This window comes from Astatotilapia calliptera, chromosome 19, assembly GCF_900246225.1.
Source record: "Astatotilapia calliptera chromosome 19, fAstCal1.2, whole genome shotgun sequence".
Classification (NCBI taxonomy): domain Eukaryota; kingdom Metazoa; phylum Chordata; class Actinopteri; order Cichliformes; family Cichlidae; genus Astatotilapia; species Astatotilapia calliptera.
Genome location: NC_039320.1, coordinates 8,384,425 through 8,406,529, shown reverse-complemented (window position 1 = coordinate 8,406,529; position 22,105 = coordinate 8,384,425). Strand labels below are relative to the sequence as shown.

At 43.0% G+C, this 22,105-nt stretch overlaps 1 long non-coding RNA gene across 1 annotated transcript; it reads right to left on the bottom strand.

The window, feature by feature from the left end:
* Window positions 1-20,233: 20,233 nt before the first annotated feature.
* On the bottom strand, window positions 20,234-21,620 carry LOC113011925 (uncharacterized). Its single transcript, XR_003270625.1, has 3 exons — window positions 21,454-21,620; window positions 21,013-21,069; window positions 20,234-20,361 (listed from the first exon to the last, which is right to left on the bottom strand). It is a non-coding gene; the product is annotated as an uncharacterized LOC113011925 (long non-coding RNA).
* Between the last annotated feature and the right edge of the window lie 485 nt (window positions 21,621-22,105).

The window sequence follows — 22,105 nt, the reverse complement described above, 5'->3', positions numbered from 1 at the left end:
AATCACCTGGCTCCATCCTTCTCTGTCACACCAGCCCTCTGCATGTCCTCCTTCACTATGTCCATAAATCTTCTCTGAGGTCTTCCTCTTTTCCTCCCGCCGACCAGCTCCATCTTCAGCATCCTTTGTCCACTGTGTCCAGTATATGCTCTATCCCACCTCTGCACATGTCCTAATCATCTCACCTCGCCTCTCCAACTTTGTTCCCAAAGTGCTCAACCTGAACCACTCCTCTGACGTAGCCATTTCTAATTTTCTCCATCCTGGTCACACTCAATAAAAACCTTAACACTCGTCTTTTTGTCAGCTCCACCATCTTCAAATAAAACATCTTAGCAGGTCTCAGTAGCATCATTTCAACCTTCACTCTTATTGCTTTTCTTCTTTGTCTAACAGCCAAACATGCCTCAAATAAATTAAATGGAATTATTTTAATTAACGCTATATTTTTTCCAGATAAAGTAGAAATGGAAACACTCGATGTTGAGGGGAAAATGATGGCGTAATCTACAAAAACACCAAAATTAATAATTTATTGCATCTCCTGTGGCTTTCATAACGACCTGATTTTTCTGAGGCATGGATGGATTTCACTAATGAAAAGCAATATTCTGTATCAACCTGCTCTCTCAACCAGCCTTCCCAAATAGCGGCTGGCAGATCAGCTTTCCAGCATGGATGCTCACTATGGAAATTTACTTTTTCAATTTCCACCATAAATTTTCAATCAGACTTGGATCCAGACTGTTTGCTGCCCATGGCACGAAGTTGATATTAGCTGCCTTTTTGAGCACTCTTTGCTCTGCAGCAAGATGCATTATGATCCTGAAAAATGGCTTCATTATCACCAAACCTACTTTCTGTCAGATGAGAAAAATGCCCAACATGCAAGTGTGATCCTGTGTGAATAGTGCTGAGTTAATGATGGTCATGCCGCCCGGTACTTTACCTGATATGCAACCCCATTAGCCAGAAAATTTGTTCAGGTAGTCGTCTTTAAATGTTTCACACTGCAGATTTGTCATTCGGCACTGAACATCACTTTCATCCATGCTGCTCCTTGGCCCGCTATATATTGGTTTCTTCTTTTTAGGTCTTAATCTTGCTTTTTCTTTGGCTTCTCTGCACGTAGATCCCAGTTCACTCAGTCGTTCATTTTTTACAGCTTCTCATTTTGTCTGGTAGTTTCACTTTTTGGAAGGAGACAGAATATCAACCAAAAGTCCGGAAAAAAACACATTAAATTAAATTCGGTTTAACACATTACACCAAGTGAAATAAATATTTGATCCTCAAGGAAGTCATCATTTAGTGCGCGGTGGAGAAACCCTTGGTGAGACCTTTGCTGTAGTTGGTCACCAGGTTCGCACACATCTCAGGAGGAACTTTAAGTCATTTAGGTTTCTTGGCTGCCTCTTGGTAAATGATCATTAATATTAATTATTTCCTCTGCTGTATATGTATAAAAGCAGACACAAGCCTGCACTTTATCTCACTGTAGTTGGAAGCCTGGGAACACGTCAGAGGGTGTATTCAAAATATTTCATGTCTTCCTGCAAACTCTCAGAGCCGAATGCACTAATTTTTAGAGTGAAGTTAAAAATGAACCGTGGAACCCAACTTTCAGATTAAAAGGACTTGCATTTTTTGATATTCACACCCTGCTATGGTGACACTTAAAAAGAGAATGAAAGTATAACAGCTTCACTGCTCATTCCAGCTGCTGCCACTTGACACTTTAAACTGGAGGTTTTGATGAATTAATATAAGAATACAAGGTAGTTTCAAAACAGCAAAGCTTTTCTGTAGTTTTAAGTACTCTCACGGTTATGATACCTTAAAAAGAGTTCACTGTACTCATGACACTACTAGGTTTTATGTTTTTCAGAACATCGTTCTGAGATAAATATTAAGTTTGAAGAACATGGATAGATTTATTAATCAACCCACTAAAGTGACATTCAGTGCAGTTTCACACTTTTACTTGTCTGAACCAATCTGTCTCATTTTGTAAGCAATTCTGACCTAAAATGATTTTACTTACACTTCTTAGTAACTGATTAAAAACACAGATCCGACTGCAGGCTTAAAATCGTTTTAGCCTTATGTGAAAAAATAAAGGTTTATACAACTACCGTGCCACCGCTACATATGAAAAATCATGGGGCACTTCCCACCTTAGGATCTGCAAATATTCTAGAACAATGTGTAGTGTATTTAATGAAGCCATGTAAAATTTGTGCTATGAATATTTACCAACTTGTGGACTTTCATAAAGATTTGGTTGTTCAAGCTTTGCTCAAACTTTCTGTAGAAAAAGATGAATGAGGTGGACTGAGAGGCTGTAACTCAGGAAATGCTCATAGTATGCGTTTAAAATTCAAATGGCTTAATTTTATGTGATTCTGAGGGGTCAGGTGGAAACTTTTTTAAATATGGAAAGATCCTTTATGACGTTATGTAATACTATTTTTTTGTTTTCTAATTATTGTCCTCACAACCATCCATCCTAGGTTCTTGGAGTTGACCTATTTTACCAGAAGATGGCGCCTAAACCACTGAAGCAAACAAACCTGCTGAGCTGCAAAGGCTGCAGATCTGGATTTCTTTCTTTTCCCAAGGAGTAAATATGCTTCATAGCCATAGGTCTGCAGATGCAGGTGCATCGGTGCAGATAAGACTGACAGAATCCATTTAAATGGCAATAACAGAATAATCTGTAGGAAAAATCTCACAAGTTCTCATGTTTTGTCTGAATACCAAAAAACAAAATTGTGAATGTAAAATAAAGACATTAACAAGAAATTTAGTCAACGGTGAAGCATCGCTTTCATTAAAGAAAACAAGACTGCACTCTGTTCTTCTGTCACCCCCACATATCCACCACTGACAATGCTGTGAAAGCATTTGTCTCTCGTTTTCAAGGTTCCCAATAATGGATGTCTTGAATGATAGAGAGGAAAACAGAGGGTAGTGAGAGCAGAGGCCAAAGAGGAGGAGTAAAAAGAGGAGTAAAATCAGCCTTCGCCCTGCAGTTTGGTATGACACTCATTATCTGAAGTGGGCCATTCTGAGAAAGGAGGAGGGTGCCTGTCACAACAGATGTTGATTACACAAAACAGGGTAGTTTGGAAGAATGAGTGAATAAAACAAGCTCACACATGCTCACACACACACTGGGTTATTATTGGTGCTTTGTCATCAGTCTTAATTGACTGTAATCACCATTCCTTCTTGGCAAACCTCCCCTGTTCTTGAAGAGCAGGTTATTGCTCGTTATCTAAGATGGCACGGACCTACGATAATCTATCAACACTAACAATGGGACTGGATCTTTTCCTCTCTAATTTGGCACCTGGAAGGAGTTCGGGTCCAGCTCATGTTTGAAATCATATACCCGACGCTGAGGCAGAGTTTGAAGCCCTCCGCAGAGCCACTGTTTCCTGAAAACTGGTTCAGTGCAGAGTTAAAACTCTTACTGTGGCAACTGTAAGATTGTTGTTTAATTATTTCTTCTTTTTTTTAAACAGGACTTTTGATGCATAACCAAACATAATTTGTTATTTTAAGATTGGCAAGTGACGCTCCCCAACACGACCAAATGGTGGCACTGTAGGCTTACAAATGCGCACCACCGCTCTCATGGCCAGACTGTCGGACTGATTCCAATCCAAGGTTTGAAAAGCACTTGTCTGCTCTAAATTGTTCTTATAAAGAGCTTGGAAATACTTGACTTTTCTCCTTATGTGGTTATGGATTTCCTTTTTGTACAATTAAGTGCCATTAAAAGCTAATGTATCCTGTTAAACCACATTAAGGTGTGAGGGTGGACAGTGGTGCATCCGCATATTTTGAACAGGAGCCCACTTTTGGAGTAATGTTTGAAATCTATATCAGACCATTCAGAAACTTCAGGATGAAAAGGATCAAAAGGGAAACGTCCACAGCGACCCACATTTTCAGGCTGAGCGACCACCCACAGCTGCCTGACAGAGACGCGCCACGGAGCAATAAAATGATAAAACAAAAGCAATCTTTGTTTGGTTCAATGCAGCACCTCAGAAAGGGACTATCCATATTTTACCTTCCTTTTTCTTTTTTTAACGCTTTGTTGTAATTATTACATGCAGAACAGCAGAGATAATTCTGAAATATTTATTTCAATTAAATACATTTTCAGGCTCACTGTTAGACGTGCTGTATAGAAAACTCACATACTATATGTTGACTTTTTTCTCTCTCTCTCCCTCTCTTTTTAATAAGGCAAAAATGCAGGCTTTTAATCTGAAATTACACCTCCCACCAGGGGTCGTCATGGTGCCCTTAGCCACCAAGGTTATCTCACAGCTGGAAGTTCAAAGCACAGATTTCCTAATGCTTCTGTTTTTTTCTTTTACTTTGAAATTGAAAAAAAAAAAGTTCTTTTTTTAAGAACTGGAAACAGTCGTATCATTTCTGGTAATATAAATATTAATACAAGTATCTGTATGTGGATATAAGCAATTTCGGAGTGCAGTGTGTGTAATTCAGCCAGCAGTTTGGAGCACATCTCCACAGAGGTTAATGAGGGGGCACTCTGAAGTAATTAAAACAAGAGCATTATAAGGCAGCAGTTTCACATAAGGTACTCTCAGCAACATACCCCATACTTAATTAAAACTCTTTGCTGACAGCATTTTGTATCTTCTCAGGTAATCTGCTGTGAAATTAATAACGAGGGAGAATTAAATGACTAATGTTAGCAAAGAAGGGCTATTTTTTTCCTGCAGTATGCATGACAGGGGTCTCTATCAGCAATGCGTGATCCTTATTGCGCTGAAAAACACTTCTTCAGATTCTTTCCGTAATCTGATTCCAATTTCACTTATGCTGTGACACTGTAGCGACAAGCCGGGGGGAGGTTTAATTGAAATGTCCATGCTTTTAATTGGATTCTGTTAAGATGTGAAATTACCTTCTGAATTACAGCCTTGTACCTTTAAATGCTGATACAGAATTGTTTCCAGCGGTGATCAGTTAAGGAGCTGAAATAATGCTTCGATTCAGCGGTGTGCATCTCTGTGCCAAGGCAAAAGAACATTCTTCAATTTAAAGGCAAACGTCCTTGCATTTCAAAGATGGGCGTTTATCTAGTGAATTGAATTGGTTTTTTTTGTTTTTTTAACAGGGTTTAGTGCTTCAGAGACAATGCAGTACTCGAGCATCTGCAGTACAAGACGTGCGACGCAAGGCAATGCCCATTAATTCTGGCAAGATTTATTTATCAAACTCTCACAGTCATGGTATACGCTGCTCTTTATCGTGATACAGAGTTTACACCCACAAATGCCCAGTGCCAATAATATAGTGGCTGCCAGATATCCATTGCGAAGCAAGTGAACCTGGCATTCATGATATCATCGTTGGGCTGAAGGTGTTGGCACAGGACTCTGACATGTTCAGGTAATGTGTGGGTGGTAGGCAGCCAAGCTTCCCTCACCTCCTCAAGGGTTGCGCTCTTCTAACCTCCTACACTGAGATTTGAGAATTTTCCCATTCTGCGGCCGGTGTCACCCTGCTGTGGCTGTGCAAAACATCCCTTCTCTCCTACTGCTGCCTCCTCCACCTACATCCATGACCCCTTCTGATAAGCTTGGAGGTCATCCTTTTCACTGATTAGTTTGCTGGCAGATTGAATGCCCATGTCTACAGCCCCGCGGCACCCGGGCTGGCTCTACCTGTGTGTGGTTGGATCAGCAGGTGGCTGGCACACTGTCCAGTGTGATACTGAAACCATTATTTACAGTATACATGGCAGTGCTCTGTGTGCTCAGCTGAGCCGTGTTTCCAATCTCAGAGAGAATGTGAGGGATAGGCAGCATCCTTGGTTATTTTGCTATTCTAGAAAAATAGCTCTTTTTTAATGCTAGAGCTGTGCTGTATTGGAATAATGTAAAAATTGTCAGTAGGTATTCCAGGATATTCTCCATGAGTGAGAAGCCTGAAAATGTGAGGTCATTAGTAAGTTCTCTGCCGAAATCCCTTCTCTTTAGAATACTGTGGTGTGTGTTTGCAAGAACGCATGTGTTTGTTTGTTTACTGTGTCACTGCTGGCCCAAGTTGAAGCCACAGGAGTGTGAAATAACAAGCACAAGAGGGATTTCACGCCTTTGCAGAGCTGAAAAGATATGTTTTTGTCAGACAACTCAGTCCATTTCCATCCCCAACAAACTTTGTTTACTTCCAGCTACTCGCAGCCTACCCATTTCCCATACAAAGCCGTACAATTAAACCGCATCATTATATATAAATATATATATATGTGGGTTCCCACGGGTATAGTGTGTCCAGGTTTGCTTATGCTACACCCCTGACCCGTTTTATCGCTGTTATCAATTGTGCACGGTGCATCGTTTGAAAAGACAAACAGCCCCTGTTTCTTTTTCGGGGGCAGACATGCTGACAGAAAATCAATGCCCGGGTTCCCATGAGCACCTAATTAGCTGGACACTTGTGCACTGTTGAAACACTGGACCACATCTCTTTGTCTGCTTAGTCGATCAGGTGAAATGCATGAGAGACACCATCAGAGCTGATAAAGTGTCAGAGAGGTGAGGAGTAAACACATAAGTGACACTTATGGTCTAGCACGTCTCACACCCACTATATGCTTTGGCAGACTTGATCTGAACTTTATCGTCACAGAAGCATTTTATCTGCTCATCAAATAGGCTTAGTCATTCCACAAATTTCTCCAATGAAATTTGCCAGATATATATATATATATATATATATATATATATATATATATATATATATATATATATATATGTATATATATATATCATATTGCATAACATGGAGATATTATAATCCAAGAAAACGGTTTAAAAACTATTTCGAGGGCGTATTTTTTCCAGCTCGCTGTAAAACCGGGTCAGAAAACAAGTGCCGGAGGTGGATTTCACACTGGAGTGCCATGCAGAAGTCATTTTTCTAAAACGGCTTGGACTCAATTGGTCTCTCACAGAAAATTCTAAACACTGAATAAAAAAGGGAAGAAGTGGAAAAAAAATCTTAAATGTCCAATCTTATTCTATAACCTGTTAGAGTGACACTTGCGAATTTCCATTATGGACATGGTGGCAGTACAAACGCAGATAGACGAAGGGGAATAAAAGGGCCTTCTCATGACAAACTTTCTGGAAATGTCAGCCTTTCATGCTGTTGAGAAGACCTATTTCATATCTATTACAGCAGGCATTCTGTGTCCGATATTTCAGATTTCTGTCCTCCCCGCACTGCAAATCCTCTGCCAATCTTCCACCCTTAAGAATCTCTGCCAGCCCCGATGCATTATTCCCCCTACCTCCTCTCTCCCCCTTTTGATGTGACAGAACAAACCGCGACCTATTAGGATTAAGGCTTTGAAAAGATCTTTGAAGCCGCTCAAGGTTCCTTTAAACTGGGGAATGACAATATGAGCTGTGTGGCAGCAGATGCTGAATGGAGTGATTGCTAGTCCTTAGCGAGGTCTGCTGTCACATTCAAACGCTCACACATCTTCGCGAGCACACACACACCGCCGACTTGCAGCATCCACCCTTTGCCCGAAGCACAGCGGTTGTCATTTACAGTACATGTTTTGCGCTCACAAATGCAGATTTGGTTCATCGTGTTTCTTTTTTGCAGCGAGGGCCAAGTCTGGCTCCGAGCCTTTGCTGTATCTGAACTGCTGCCCAGGATGAAAACAAACAAACATGACAATGCCTCGCGTTTTCTCCTTTAATGATCCGATTCTGTTTAGGACGCAGTCGTGTCGGATGTCACGGTGCTCAAAACGTGAAGGACGGGGGTCGACGCCGAAGGATGTGGGCTGCTGGAAACCGACATGAAAGAGACGAATCGTAACCCACTTGTGTGTGCTAATGATGTCAGTATGAGTGCACGCGAATGAGAGTTTTGTGTCTCTTTAAAGCATAATGGCATGCTGTGGGAGCTGTTTATCTAGCTGAAAATTAAAGGAGTTCAAGGTGTTTCAGTTTTTATTGCAAAGATTCTCAATAGCACAGAAGAATTTTCATTTTTATCTTTTCTATGATGCCTCACTACTCACAGCTCATCTGATGGTGCTGGAATGATGGAATGCCACAATGATGCAAAGGAGAGCAAATTAAGTAAAAATGACATCCTGAATGCTACCTATACACTTTACTTCAGTCACACAGACACGGCAGAGTGCAAATACCATAGCTATGCATCTCCCACAATCGAAAAAGAATTTAGCTTTCTTTTATCTAATCGCTCCTCTGAATATCCCTTATCGTTCCTGCCTCGCCCCCTGAGCTAGCCAAGGATAGATGCCATATCAAATATTCAAACTGGATGATTCCTGGAGAGATTTATCATGGCAAATTTCACAGGCGATCCTATTTAGATATTCACCGTCTGTTTTGCGTGGTGTCACGGGTTAAACATGCCCCGGTGTGAGATGTCACTGAGAGACAGTTACTGCAGATAGCTGGTCTGTGGAGAAATGAAGCCATGGGGCACACAGGGTAAAGTCTTCTTAGTACACAGGAAGAGAGACAAGTTCTCAGGGAGCTGCCACCATAGAGCACATATTGATCTGCCATTGCATCTTATCTTTGTGACTCTAGATTAAAATGCTCAACATTGGCTCTCCCCCTCACTCTCTGCCAGGCTGAAGGCCTTTCTGTGTCCCTGAGTGGAGGAGCTCTAATCTCCCCACCAAGTAGTGGGAGCCTATCACTGGCGGAAAAACACATTTCTTACTGTGAAAAGCAGAAAAGGGCGAGCATGGAAATTAGCTGTCTCGAAACGCTTTGCATCTAAAGAATAACGTGACCGATAATCGGGTTTGTTCATTCGGCATCTTTCGATACAGGCAGTTGTTTTTTTCTTAACACCATGTTTTCATCTGTGAGATCCCCCCCAGACCCGCCTTTTCTGCTCTTTCTTTATCTCGAGCTACTGTTATCATAATCCAAACAATTGGCTGTTGTAACTGTATGTATTCCTCTTGTGGGAAATGGCTGGGAATCAGATCCTCTTGGGTCTTGTTTAATGTCCTGTCCAAATGAGCGGGGAAGAGTTGAAGCTCTGACAAAAACTGGCAGGAATAAAGGGGAGAAAGCCTGGGCAGACAGACGGATGAGCCCCAGGCTCCAGGGCTTTGACTTTGGCCAAACAAACGTTTGTTTTTCAAAGTGTTTTTATAGTAGCATGGATTAAGGAGGATGTGGACCAAAGCCCCCCGCCACCCCCTGCCCATCCGCAGCCTTGTCAAATGGTGCATTGAGAGGATGGGTCGCACCTGTTAGGGCAGCCCAGAGGAGCAGGACCAGGATGATATTGAGCAGGGCTTTGTGGCTATCAGAGTCAAAACAAAGCTGTCAGCCAGGGCTCATTCATCTTTGATGTTCATTGATGAGGAAACTGGTGGGCCTCAACAGGGCATTGTTTCCTCTAAGTGGTGCCCATTGATAGCCAGAAAGCCACGTTTGTTTTTAGTCTCTGACGGGTGGAGCTCATTTTAAAAGGCTTAATGGTGCATTTAACCAGTCCAAAACACTGTGCTTTGGAGCCCTCCTTGCAACGTTGGCTCGGGGCTGTCTTCCTGCTTCCTAAATGGCCCATAAACAATAATAAAATGCTAATCGCGTCTGAATGGCCAACACCGGTGGGCATGCATGTACCGTCGATTCCTGGGCTCTTCTGAATGCCTGCTGCGACAAATCAAGATCCAGGAACGAGGGCATTTGACTGCCATCGTGTCTGCTTCCTGGCCCATTCTCCACCTCTCCACCCTCTGTCATAAAAACCTGGATAGCCTTCATAAAGTGCATTTCTCATGCTATTGTTCAGCTAATCATATCCTCTCCAACAATTTCAGGATGTGACAAGATAAGATAGGGAATATTAATGCCATATCGCCTCATCTCAAATTATGAAAATGTGTGGATGGGGGAGGGCATCTAGGAAGGAAATAGAAATCAATTTGTAGCGCTTCCATTTTGTATATTGCCTTGAAAAGAAAACAGTAATTTTCCATGTTATCTACCTCAGATCCTATTAGAATCAGGTTAATTTAGTGGCAATGATTTCAAAACGTTATCACGCCATCCTATCAGCTCATGTCTTTGAGTGCTCTCTGTTTGTAAGGTGTAAATGTTCAAATTTAATATCATGTCAGATACCACATCTGACTGATGCATGATCTTGGATATCGCTTGCAGAATGGTGAATGCGGGAAGACGGCATTAATTAAATTCTTAGCTGTACTAAGCTTCCTGTGCAGTTCACCATTGAATAAGGTGAATGTAGCCACACAGGGAAGGAAAAGTCTTCAACTGATACGACTGCACAACAACAAGGAGGGTTTTTTTTTTCATCTTTGTTGGCGTTTGCTTCTCTCCATCCTACGTTAAGAGCACTACTCTTAATCAAACTTAATTATTGAGAAATCCCACCCTGTCCATGGTGCACACTTCAAAAAAGTGAAATACATATACTTTGATACTTTGGTAACTAGCATGAATACTCCACATGATTATAGTATTCAAATGGTTTCTATCATTCCACCTCTCGCGGTAGCGGCATGCTTATAATTTATCACTATAGATGCTTAATTCATGAATATGAATGTGTCTTTCTCAAGAGCTGGCACCCATTGTTGTGAAAAATCAAGGACTCTTGCCTTGTTTCAGTGCAGAGGTGTATCAAGGATGCACAGCTAATCTTACCTTAAATAAGGGTCTCTGTTTACACCTTCAAAGCACAGGAACAAGTAGCCTTTTCCCCTCTCTGCTGATTGTTTGCAAGCTTGATTTGCTTGGATTCCTAAATGATAGGCTCATATAGAAGCCCCAGACTTTGTTTACGTGGCCGTGTATTGGTTGGCTGCCTCCTTAAGCGCGAGGAGATATGCAAGAGCAATCAAATATTTCTATGACTTGTATAAATGATGGTGGATGGCAGAGGAAGTTTGAATTTTTCACTCCTCATTTGTGGTTCAATTGCCAGAGTGTGTATTGCCTGTTTTTCCGGAAAGAAAATAGATGGCTTTGTCACTCAGTATGCATAAACTGTTGGTCTGCTCGCTGTCAACAGAAATGATAGCAGTTCTATTTGTCTTATGAGAGAGACATTGTTACAAAGTCTGAATAGCAGTTTTCATGAAAGGGATTGTTTGTCCATTCTGAAGTTATTTTCTTCAGACATATCTGCACGAACCCTTTTAAATGCCGAGCGCCCTGTCACAAAGTGATATGTTAAGAGGGGAAACAGAAAAGTAACTGGTACTTTAATGAGTTACAGATTACTAGATGAGCTGTTAAAAATGTAATATCTAATGTTTGCATTTGAGATTTCTACACCGGGCAACAACAGTCCCCTCCTGGCTATAAATGTTTCCTTTGAGGCTGACAGAATTTGCACTGCAGCAACGTTAGTGCCCTTTTCTGAATGCGGACGCTGGTGTTGAATATCCGGCAGTAAAAGGGGTTCTTGTTAGACAACGCCACCGCCCGCCTTGGTGTCTGGATGACTGGACACAGGTGCTTAGAGCAGTGCTGTTGATTTCCTGCCAGACAAGAGGCGGGCAAATCAGATGACCAATTGAAAAGACGCTGAAAACTTAATTTATACACTGTTATTGACGCCATGACAAGAGAAAATATACCCTGATGTAACTGGGATTTCATTTTTTTCCCCTTTTTGAAACTTTCAAAAATTCACTTCATTTTGGTACCTATGTAACTTATGTTATCCCCCAACACTGTGGAAACGCTCTGCCTATCATCACCTGACATACACTGGGTTAAACTCAGAGGTCGCATCGAGCAAAATCAAACAAAAAACAAAAACTTGATACAAGTGCTGGTAATTATGAGCTACTCATCCAACACTAATAGTACACCACAGAGATTACAATTTGTCTCTTTATCTGAAATGACAGACTGTCATACACACTACCCGTCCACATCCACCAATGCAGTCTCATATCATCCCGCACTTGAGCCAAACATATATTTCTACCGAGGCGTGGGGAGAATAGCATCCTCCGTTTGGCGCAGAGGAGGTGTGTCCCCTTCTATCGCCGCGAGAGAGGGAGCGAGGAAGAGGGGAGAGAGAGAGAGAGAGAGAGAGAGAGAGTGGGTACCTCTCTTTTGTTCACTCCCCTCTCTAACTGGTAGTGTTTGACTTCCCCCAGCCAGGAGTGGGTAATTCTGGAGCCCTGTGTGAGGTTGTTAGATCACTGAGGCCCAAGACAGCACCATTCTTTGCAGACCCTTGACAGCAAATATGTGGTAATGATATTGTCTCCTGCTGGGTAATAACACACAATTCAGACCGCCACATACTGCAGTTGCCGGGGAAAAAATGGAGGGGAGAGAAAAAAAGAATTACACTGAAGTACTGGAGGAAAATGACAGGAGAAATGTCTTCAACCTGAAGTGCTACACTGAAAAAAAATCACTCCTGCAGGACACTGCAGCGGGAACAACTGTTTTATTCTGCACTTCTCGGTGATGTAGCACAGGATGCAATGGCTGCCGATACCTGGGATAGGCACAAGGTAGTTTCCTCACGCAAATGCCTGTTTCTGGGAAGATTACTCTTCTTTAGAAACAGCCTTTATTATTATTTTAGTCAGCCTACCGGAATGTGGTTAACCACTCTTAACAAATGCTGTGGCTTCAAATGACTAAAGCATAAAAACACTTTGCGTAGTGCACAGTGTTGAGTATAAACAGCATTTTCCCACCATGGAGACCTTTCATTGTTAACTAGACCACACTGGCAGCTTCAACCTTGACCTTTGTGTTGCTCCACTTGCTACTCGGCTTGTAACTGTCAACACCATCCATCACTAGCCAATCTGGGCCTGGGATGGGGGCCGGTCCCCCTGCTGTACTGTGAAATTGTGGCATGTGATCCTTAATGTGCGTGAAGTAGACAAGGCCTCGACACAATGCATCGAGCTTCAGGGGGGCTCCTCTGGGCTAGTCTATTAGCCTCCCGCTGTGCCTCTGGCTGCCTGGACTTATTCCTAGGGATAAGTTGGAATAATAGTGTTATGTCTGCATGCATCCAATACACTAGCCTCAGCCCTGCTCATACTCAGGGCTGGCTGTCAATCAGAAGCCTGACCAGGACAACCAATGTATCTGTCCTCCTTCCTTTTTAAATAAAAAATTATTGCTGACAGACGGGGAGGATATTTGGACAGTCTTCAGCTCAAAAATGAACCCCCTCCTCACAGAATCATCTTTGCCAATACGAATGAGAGTATCCATGATCGTAGATGCAGAGAAATGGTGTATGTGTGACTCCCTATCCTTATTCATACATTTGACTACCGGAGAAGCGCTGTGCAATGGGCTAAAATAAACGAGAGCCCCGCGTAAAAAGGTAGCCTTGATACCGTGCAACTGGGTGAAAAAGGGAGGCACATTCAAACGGAAGAATTCATCTTTTCTATCAGCCCCTCCGCTCAACTCGTGAGCAGAGGGGCTGATGGGTTCAGTCTCAGCCGCTCAGATTTGCATAACACAGACAGATGAACTCAAGTGATTGAATTGGGCTAGGTGGAGTGAAAAAAGAAAAGAAAATGAATTTCCAAGCGAATTAGGAAAGGATGGAAATGGCAAAGGGTACATTATTTATTTTTCACACTGAAATAATTACAGAATTAACCTTTCCTTCCCATGTGACAGCCCTCTGAACCCTCTTTATCGCAATGAATTTGGCGTGCCGGACTCTGTTGAAAAAGAAAACTGGGATCTGCTGATGAATAAAACAATGTTACCTATGCACCTGTGTGGTCTGCTGATCTGAATTCCTTGGCCAAGCCCCACCCACATGTCATGTCTTGCTTCCCATCGCTGATGTAACACTAATGTCCGTGTACCTTCCGCCGTAACTGGTAGTGACCATTTTATAGAGTCACAACACTACAGGAGGGGAAAAAGCAATTTCACGGTTCACTCTGTGGTTAATGTGCTGCTGTAATCTTTAGAGGGGCCTGTCCGTTTTTGTTTAAGTTTCACAGAATAAAGGGTTGAACTATCGGGAGCTCAGCCCAATTAATCACTTGGCTAAAAGGTGGCAGAAGCATCCACCAAGAACAGGCTCATGGTGGACGTGTGTCCCCATGAGTGTCTGCTTGAGCAAATAAGTTCTTCCAAGAGAAGTCGGGCTTTCGTTTTGTTGGTGTATGTGTGACCATCAGCTGGTGTTTCTAAGGAGAGGGTAGGGTTGGGTTACTTACTGTGTGTACCTTGTGTGTGTGTGTTTGCGTGCTGTGCTCACACAGTCAGGTAAGCCTCTCTAATTGCTGCTAGGTGCATTAGCACTTAGCCACCACTCTTTAGCTCTCTCTCTCCCTCCCTCTCTGTTTCTCGCTCTCTTCCCGTGTCTTTGTTTTTCCTCTCAGTGCCAGTCTGTGGGCCAGAAGACAATCAGACCAGAAGGGTCATTTTCTGCAAGAGCTCACCTCCCTCCTCCGAGCCTCGCCGCTGACAGGCTCACGCTCGGCAGGAGCCCTAAATTAACACTTGACGTCTGCGAGGCTCAGCCCTGATGAGGCCGCGGAGAGACAGAATGTCACAAAACAAACACTCCATCATTTTTGCTTCATTTCCTCCACTGTTGGAGAAACACACTCACCTGGAGGGTGACATTCACCCCCGTATCTGTTGCTGTGGATCAGCCCTGACGCCTATGGGCCGGGGTGAGAGGTTGAGACCAAAAATGAACGGAGGGATGCTGAGCAGGAACTGGCAATTAAATAATACTTCTCAAGAAACGAGTGGATTGTGTCACACCTGTTGGGTTTGCACGAACTTTCATATCATCGAATCAAGAAAGGAATGTGACTTTGATCTATAAATATGAAAATACATTTGATCAACATTTAGTATTTTTAGTATTTATTTATTTATTGTCATTGTCAAGAACAATGAAATTGCGTTTGGGGCTTCCATACAACCCAAAAAAAAGAAGAAAATAATAAATACCCCTTAAAACCCAAGTGTACATATTTAACCCAGTGTGACTCCAATGCAATAAGACAATCCTTAGCAATAATGTTCGTAGAAATTCAGACAAAGACCTGAGAAACATGACAAAATACAACAATGCAACCCATTCAATATTATTGTACTGTGAGATATGATATCAGATATGATAGTTATCTATTTAAGAAAGAGGGGGGGGGGGGGCAGGAGGGGGAAGAGAATAAAGATATGATGCACCAATGCAGACCAGTTCATTGCTATTAAGAAGTTGGATATGGTTATTGTCCGTGAGAGGGGGGCAGAGAGTTCAGGAGCCTCACAGCCTGTGGATACAGGCTGTTGGCCAGTCTGGATGTTCTGGCCTGTATAGACCTGTACCTTCTCCCTGAGGGCAGCAGATGGAAAAGGTGGCGCGCAGGGTGATGTTGGTGATGAATGAAACCTAAATATTTTTTTCTTTTTTCTTTAAAATGTTTACAAAAAAAACCCCAAATCCTTATTTCCCTTCACTGGGGTTGCATTTATCTCCTTTCTGCTATTACAAAGTAAATGATTTGTTTTCCCGAGCACATCAACAACAACCCTTGTAATTATTCCTCGCTGGGGATGTTCACAACACTAGGACTCAACACTGTGGAGTAGTATGATACTATTTGAAGCCTACTTCAAACACAGTGCCCCCAGCGAGTTCCGATAGTGCCCGTGTCTATTTTATTATTTGCTTTATCTCTTTGTTGCGTGAGAGTTTATTTGTTTACATGAGAGGGATTGGAGGTTTGGTGATCTGAGCAAATTGCAGCAGAAAGTACTTCAGATAGGAATGACTGTAATTAGCATGCTCTTAAATGTGGAACGCTCTCCTAATGTTTTTGTTTACATGGGGCAGCTGATCTGTGACTTGGTGCGGGGGCGGCCCACAGGCAGGTTAAAATCACTTGTCATGCCAGAGATCATCATTATGAGCTTACAATTGGTCAGTGTTGAGGAACAATCGATGCAGCGCCAAGCAGACACTCAACCAGCAGTCTATGCTGTCAGATTTTCTGTTTAATTTTCTATCTATAGTTTGGTCTTCCAGAGTGGATAATTTGAAAATTTGAGTGTGTTTATGTGCGTACATTTGTTTGCGGTCATGCTCGTGCAGATTTTTTTTTTTATTTCATTTTTCCGCTGCGCTCACCGAACTGGCTTTTCCTAATCTTAGCATCTACACTGAAGCATATGTTCCATGACACTCATTAAGAGCCAATTAAGAATTTGCTGCTGTGCCCAGTTATTCAGTCAGTGATTATATTTCACTGAAGGATAATATCCAGGTAAATTAAGATTTCGATTTAATTCAGCCCTGGTTGTCGCTGCATCTCCATTTCACATCATGGAACAATTGAGATCTTATCAAGGATTAAAGTGGGGGATATTACACCTAATTTAAAATATGCACATCTACGACTGCTCGCGCTGCTTAAGCATCTGCTATGATAATGTGGGGGGGAAAAGGAGAAGAGCGAAACAATTCTGAAAGCGCCTCACCTACAAAACTTAAAAGGCTTTGAGATACAATTCATCAAACTGGCAGAAGAATTCAGGGCGGAAATGCTGCCTTAAAGAGTTCTTGAGAAAGATGAAGAGAGGCGGCTAAATAGAGGGACACACGAAAGGAGCAAAGAGGAGACAGGAAGTTGGGAAACACTGAAAAGGGGCTGCCATGGTAGTCAGGTGACAGTGTGACAAAGTTCTGCTTGTTTAAAATGGAAATCTTCCCAGACTTCCTCCCTCTTGCCCTCGTTCCCTCCTCCACCCCCCTTAGAGCCCACTGCGAACACTAAGCTCCGGCATCTGAAGTGGCAACACTTGAGATGGTGAAAGTGACAACATCTTAACATAAGCTGAAGGGCTAAAGTGAAAGTCAGTGCAAACCCCCGACGAACCTCTCTTCCCACCAACCACTTTCACTCCTGCTCTCTCATTCCTCTTAACTCCTCCTCCACCGCCCCGCGCCTGGGCCACACAGTGCCCATACTGTGGCTGCTCGGACATCCAGCCCGCCTTGTGCAGTGCGATAGCTGCAGCTAGAAAACGACAAAAAAGACCACGTGTGATTCAAAAAGTCAACATTAGCGTTAAGAAAGAAATAGACTCGACAGAAAATGAGGGAACTTTTCCTTTCGCCTCTTTCTGTGCTTCACTGTTGGTTCTTGATTCCACCTCCAGTCACAGGTGCCTCCAAACAGAACTGGAAGCATGTAATCCGCCCAAATCCAGCCTCTTCCGAGGAGTGTAAAACCAGGAATGTTCTGTGGGGGTCACTGGATTAGACAGAATTCATGGTGGTAGCTTGGCTTGAGAAGAGGAATTAGAGGAGTAGGGGAAAAAGAGAGAGGAGACTGAACTGGTTTTGTATTAAAATGAGCTTACCAGGTGGTCTCCCTCCCAAAAGTGGACACAGTGTGTCAAGTAATCTGAAAAGCCCCCGGTGTTTGTTGCTCATTGGCCAGAGGCCTGGTAAAAAGAGAGCGCGGGGGACTGAGAGAAAGCGACAGAAAGAAGGGGGGCTGGCTAGGGAGGTGGCACTGATGTAGCCATTGAGGCCTCAGTGAAATGTCTGTCAGGCTTGGTTTACCACAATCACAGCAGTGATTAGGGCCCTTTTGATGACAGGTTTAGTTTTCTGTCCATTGGCAAGAAAGTGAGAATGGACAAGAGGAGGGTGGGGAGCGGGGGAGCAGGGAAGCAGGGTTGGGTTGCATAGGGAGACTTTGGGGTGGGAGTTTACGCACTGTTGCAGGAAAATGGGAGGGGTGGAGATGGGAGGGGGAGGAGGGGGGGTGTATATTAATGTCTTGCACCAGGGAGCTCCTACGTAATTTCCCAGCAGGTCGTGGGGTCAGGTTTGTATTTAGTTAGTGGTAATGATCTCGTTAGGGATCTGAATGGACCACCGTCTAAGCCCATTGAGGATAGCGAGTGTGCTCCCCCATCCCCCACCCCTGCCTGCCTTGTGTGGGCTTACACAGCCCGTGAACTGTGATTAATGGACTTCCAGGGCTTAATAACTTGCAAAACAGTATTAAACAAGGGAGGCCCAGGGACAATCGGAGAGGCTACCCAGGCGGAGTAGGAGGTGGCTGTAAACAGTGCCCGGCAACAATTGCAATGCATGGAATTAACTGAGATGGGCCACTCACAATGCTACAGCTGGCTAGTGGCAGGGAGCCAGGCCTGGGAGAAAGCTTCACTGGTGCTTCCAGGTGGCCCGGACCGGGCCTGGCCTTTTCAGTTTTGTAAGTGTTAAAAAATAGAAGGGGAGAAAGGCTACATTTGTGATGGGAAGACAGTGAGAGGAAGCCATTGAGCAGAGACAAGAAAGAGATTAAAGAGCACAGAGAGTGATAAGCAGATAATGGGGGGGTACATTCAATAGAACAAGTAATCCTTGACATGCAAGCACAAATATGAAGCCTTTTGTCTCTTGTGTGTAATTCAAGCCAGGATGTGTAAAGTGGCGACGCAACAATGGCGATCCACATAAACAAGTACACAGACACAGATAAAACACACTCGTCTGTTCAAACGCACACAAACACACACATTTCATCACCGGCTCCCGCCCCACACCAACTTCCCACATCTCCTGGATGTCTTATATTCCTTTTTTCCCACCCTTGTGCCCTCTTGTCTGCAAACAAATGATCCCAGCATGGAATCGTGAGTACTGATGTGTAGAGACCACCCTCCACTCTGCCACAGAGCTTCTCTTTTCCCCCTTTAGTATTAGTGTGCACTTTATGCCGATGTAATGTACCTCAGATTTGTAAATATAAGCAAAGGGCCCCACTTGTGCAGAGGCAAAAAGCACTTTTTAATGGAGCTGGGAACTACATTTGTTTCTCAGCTGAGTGGATGTGCAGTTAGTGACAAATACAATTTAATCGGGGAATTCTCAGTTATAGTCACATTTCCAAAGAAATTTGAAATACAATTCAAAGAAATATTGTCTCATTCCAAAACACGTGTGGACGTATGTCTGAAATGAACAGCAGAGATAGCACTGTTGATACAAACATGTCAGTGTGATTTTATTGCAGAAGACAGATATTGGCACGAAACAGCAAAATTGCACAGTGTGTGTTCAATTATAGGCAATTATGAAACGATTTGGAAAGCATTTGATTAAAACATGAACAGGTAGTTTCTCCCATCACGAGACATGCGAGATAAATGTTTGTGCCGAACACGACGTAGCGACTGTTTTTATTCCTTAATCTCTTAAAAATACATTTGGAGAATGATTCCCATGGAAAACAAGGAGAAAACAGTTTTAGCATGTTTGTCTAATGTTACGAAAGGAACAAATATGAACATTTGCATGTAATAAAAAAGAAAAAAAGCGCTACACAAAGGAGGCTTAGCCGTTTCTGCTGTTTGACATTCTCTCCAGTTTGTTTGGTTTTTCTCGACAGCATCTCATCTCCAAATGAGTGACACCGGGGTCATCCTAATCTGCTTTTCTAGCAGATCAGAGATGAGTTGGACAAAAGCTCACTTCGCCATTCATTCTAGTATAGAAGTCCAATATGTCTCCAAAATATTTGCCCAAACCCTTTACTTAATCAGCTGATGAGAGGTTATTCAGCACCCCAGTCTGATGCTCCATCCTCCACTTCTCTCGTGTGTGTGCGTGTTCGTAAGATTTATGTAAGAAAGAGAAAAAAACACTTCTACTGAAAGCTCACGGCAGAAACTTACAAAAATGAAATAATCAGGTTGGAGTTGTTAACCAATGCGATTATGTGGAGGGAAAAATATTTGATCTGCTCGTATTGCAGTTTGAGGTCCATTCACGTGCAGTAATGACATTTAATATATGTGTGTGGGAATACATACTGTTGCATTATCTCTCTATCTCCCTCTCTGTCCTCACAGCTGTCGCCCGAATAACCCCCACCCCACTCGCCCTCACTTGCATCAGGGTGTGGGTGCAGTGGGGGCCTTGGCCCTGATGAGGCCGAGAAGGGAGCCACTGCTGCGCTAAGCCTCTGGCTCCCTGCTCCCTCCCCACCTCCTCACATCATGAATAATGCATCAGAGAAATACATTTATCTTTTAATAGCCCCGGCCCCCTGGCTGAGACCGTTCAGTCTGGCCCAAACCGCCACAGCACAGGGCTCCCCCCTCCCATGCCACAGCACCCCACCCATGATTGTCTCTGCTCCTTTTGAAGTTGGGCACTTCTTAGTGTCCTAGAGATGGGTAATCAGGCTTGATTTTGGAAGGGTCAGGCCATCTTTTGAAGGGGCGGTCATCTTCAAGTTCAACCGAGGAGGGCCGCGCTCATGCTCTGTGTAAGAATTACTGTAATTTTATTACACACATACACGGCCCAGTGCAGAATTAGATGGAAAGAAAAACAGATGGAGAACAAGGTGGTTGTGACACGAATATTTTACAAGGATTGTGTAAGAAGGCACTCGAGCACTCGCTAACTGTAAGGTAAATATAAAGTGTTTGGCTTTTTTTTCTTTAAAGTTGCTGCAGGAGAGCAGACACTGACGTAACCGTCCTGAAAGAACATTTGTTTACATGTTTCTAGCATTTTTTATAGTGCACCGAATCCTAAAACCCATGACTCGAAGAAGGACAGATTTATTTTGTGACACAATTTTGTATTTTTTCCCCTTTATTTTATTTTGTTTTAAAAAATTAAAAGCAATTGAACCAAAAGAAAACTTGCACCCATTAGCCTCAGATTAACCTAACAGGCAGAAATCTCCTGTCTATGAAATAAAGACAGCATCCACATGTGTCGTCACACTATTTTAAATAAGATTTCAAATCAGTCAAGGCCCTGGCGCTGGTGCACCGTAATGCGGGAATAGTGCCGTCTTTCTTGTTTAATCAGGATCAGGAGGATTTTGATCCAGCCTCCTTGCCTGCATTGGTAATACATGTGTACGTGTGGACTCTGGGGAAGGAAAGTGTAGCTGGTTACCTTAACCCTCTGTTTGTCTGTGATGATTTAAGGCTCAAACGGCTCTCACTGTGACACCTGCGGGAACAGATACCCGAGAGGGTTTAATTTCACACTCTATTTGTTACAATGAGAACATAGCTTATAAAAGAATTTTTCACAGTATAATCAGTTAGTTTTGGTTTATAGTGCATTGTGTAAGTGTATTAGGACTGTGTACCCACCGGCGTGGCTTTTACCCAGAATATGAATGGACTTTTATTTTATTTTTTTTATTTAAATGTCTCCATAACTGACACTTTCATTTTAAAAAAGAAAAAAATATGAAGGAGCCTTTAGTGAAGTTCAAAGCAGAATTTGCAGTTATTTCAAAAAAGATTTGTAACATTTCCCAGAATTTTTTTTTAAGGAAATAATCTTTATTATTAAAATATAATAAAATTTTACACATGCCATACTCACATTCAATGAAACAGCATGTCAGCAACACCCTGATACATTTCATTGATTCGGATCTTTCATATCACTAACTTGTGGTCAGATTATCACATAACTGAAAAATACAAAGAACAAAACGCACTCGAGAAACACTGAAGCTGACATCACTTTTTCAGCCAACAATAACAAGTTCAAGCACACACTTCTTCCCAACATGCCCCCTCCCCGCCCTCTCCCAACACACACACACACACACACACACACACACACACACACACACACACACACACACACACACACACACACAGAGCAAAAACTAAATCTCTTTTCTCCATACCCCACACACACGCACACATCACCGAACCCCTCTTACCCACCACTCCCCTGCACCCAAAGCCTTCAAGCAGCCCTGGGCTTGTGTAGTCATGCGTCAGTTGCCCGGCACTGGGGATGAGGCCTCGCTAGTCGTGGCTGTAGCTGGGTCCTAGCCAGCAACTCCTCAGCTCCCTGCTCTGCTCTATGGAAGGCAGAGAAGCTGAAAGCACCATTTATCATCACTTGTGTGGGCAGCATCACCACGGCAACGCTCAGGCTGGCAAATGCCACTGCTGTGAATACTAATGAGGCTCTTGGCAGGCCTGTGTTGGCGTAAATGGGGCCAGGGTTGTACTCTGTG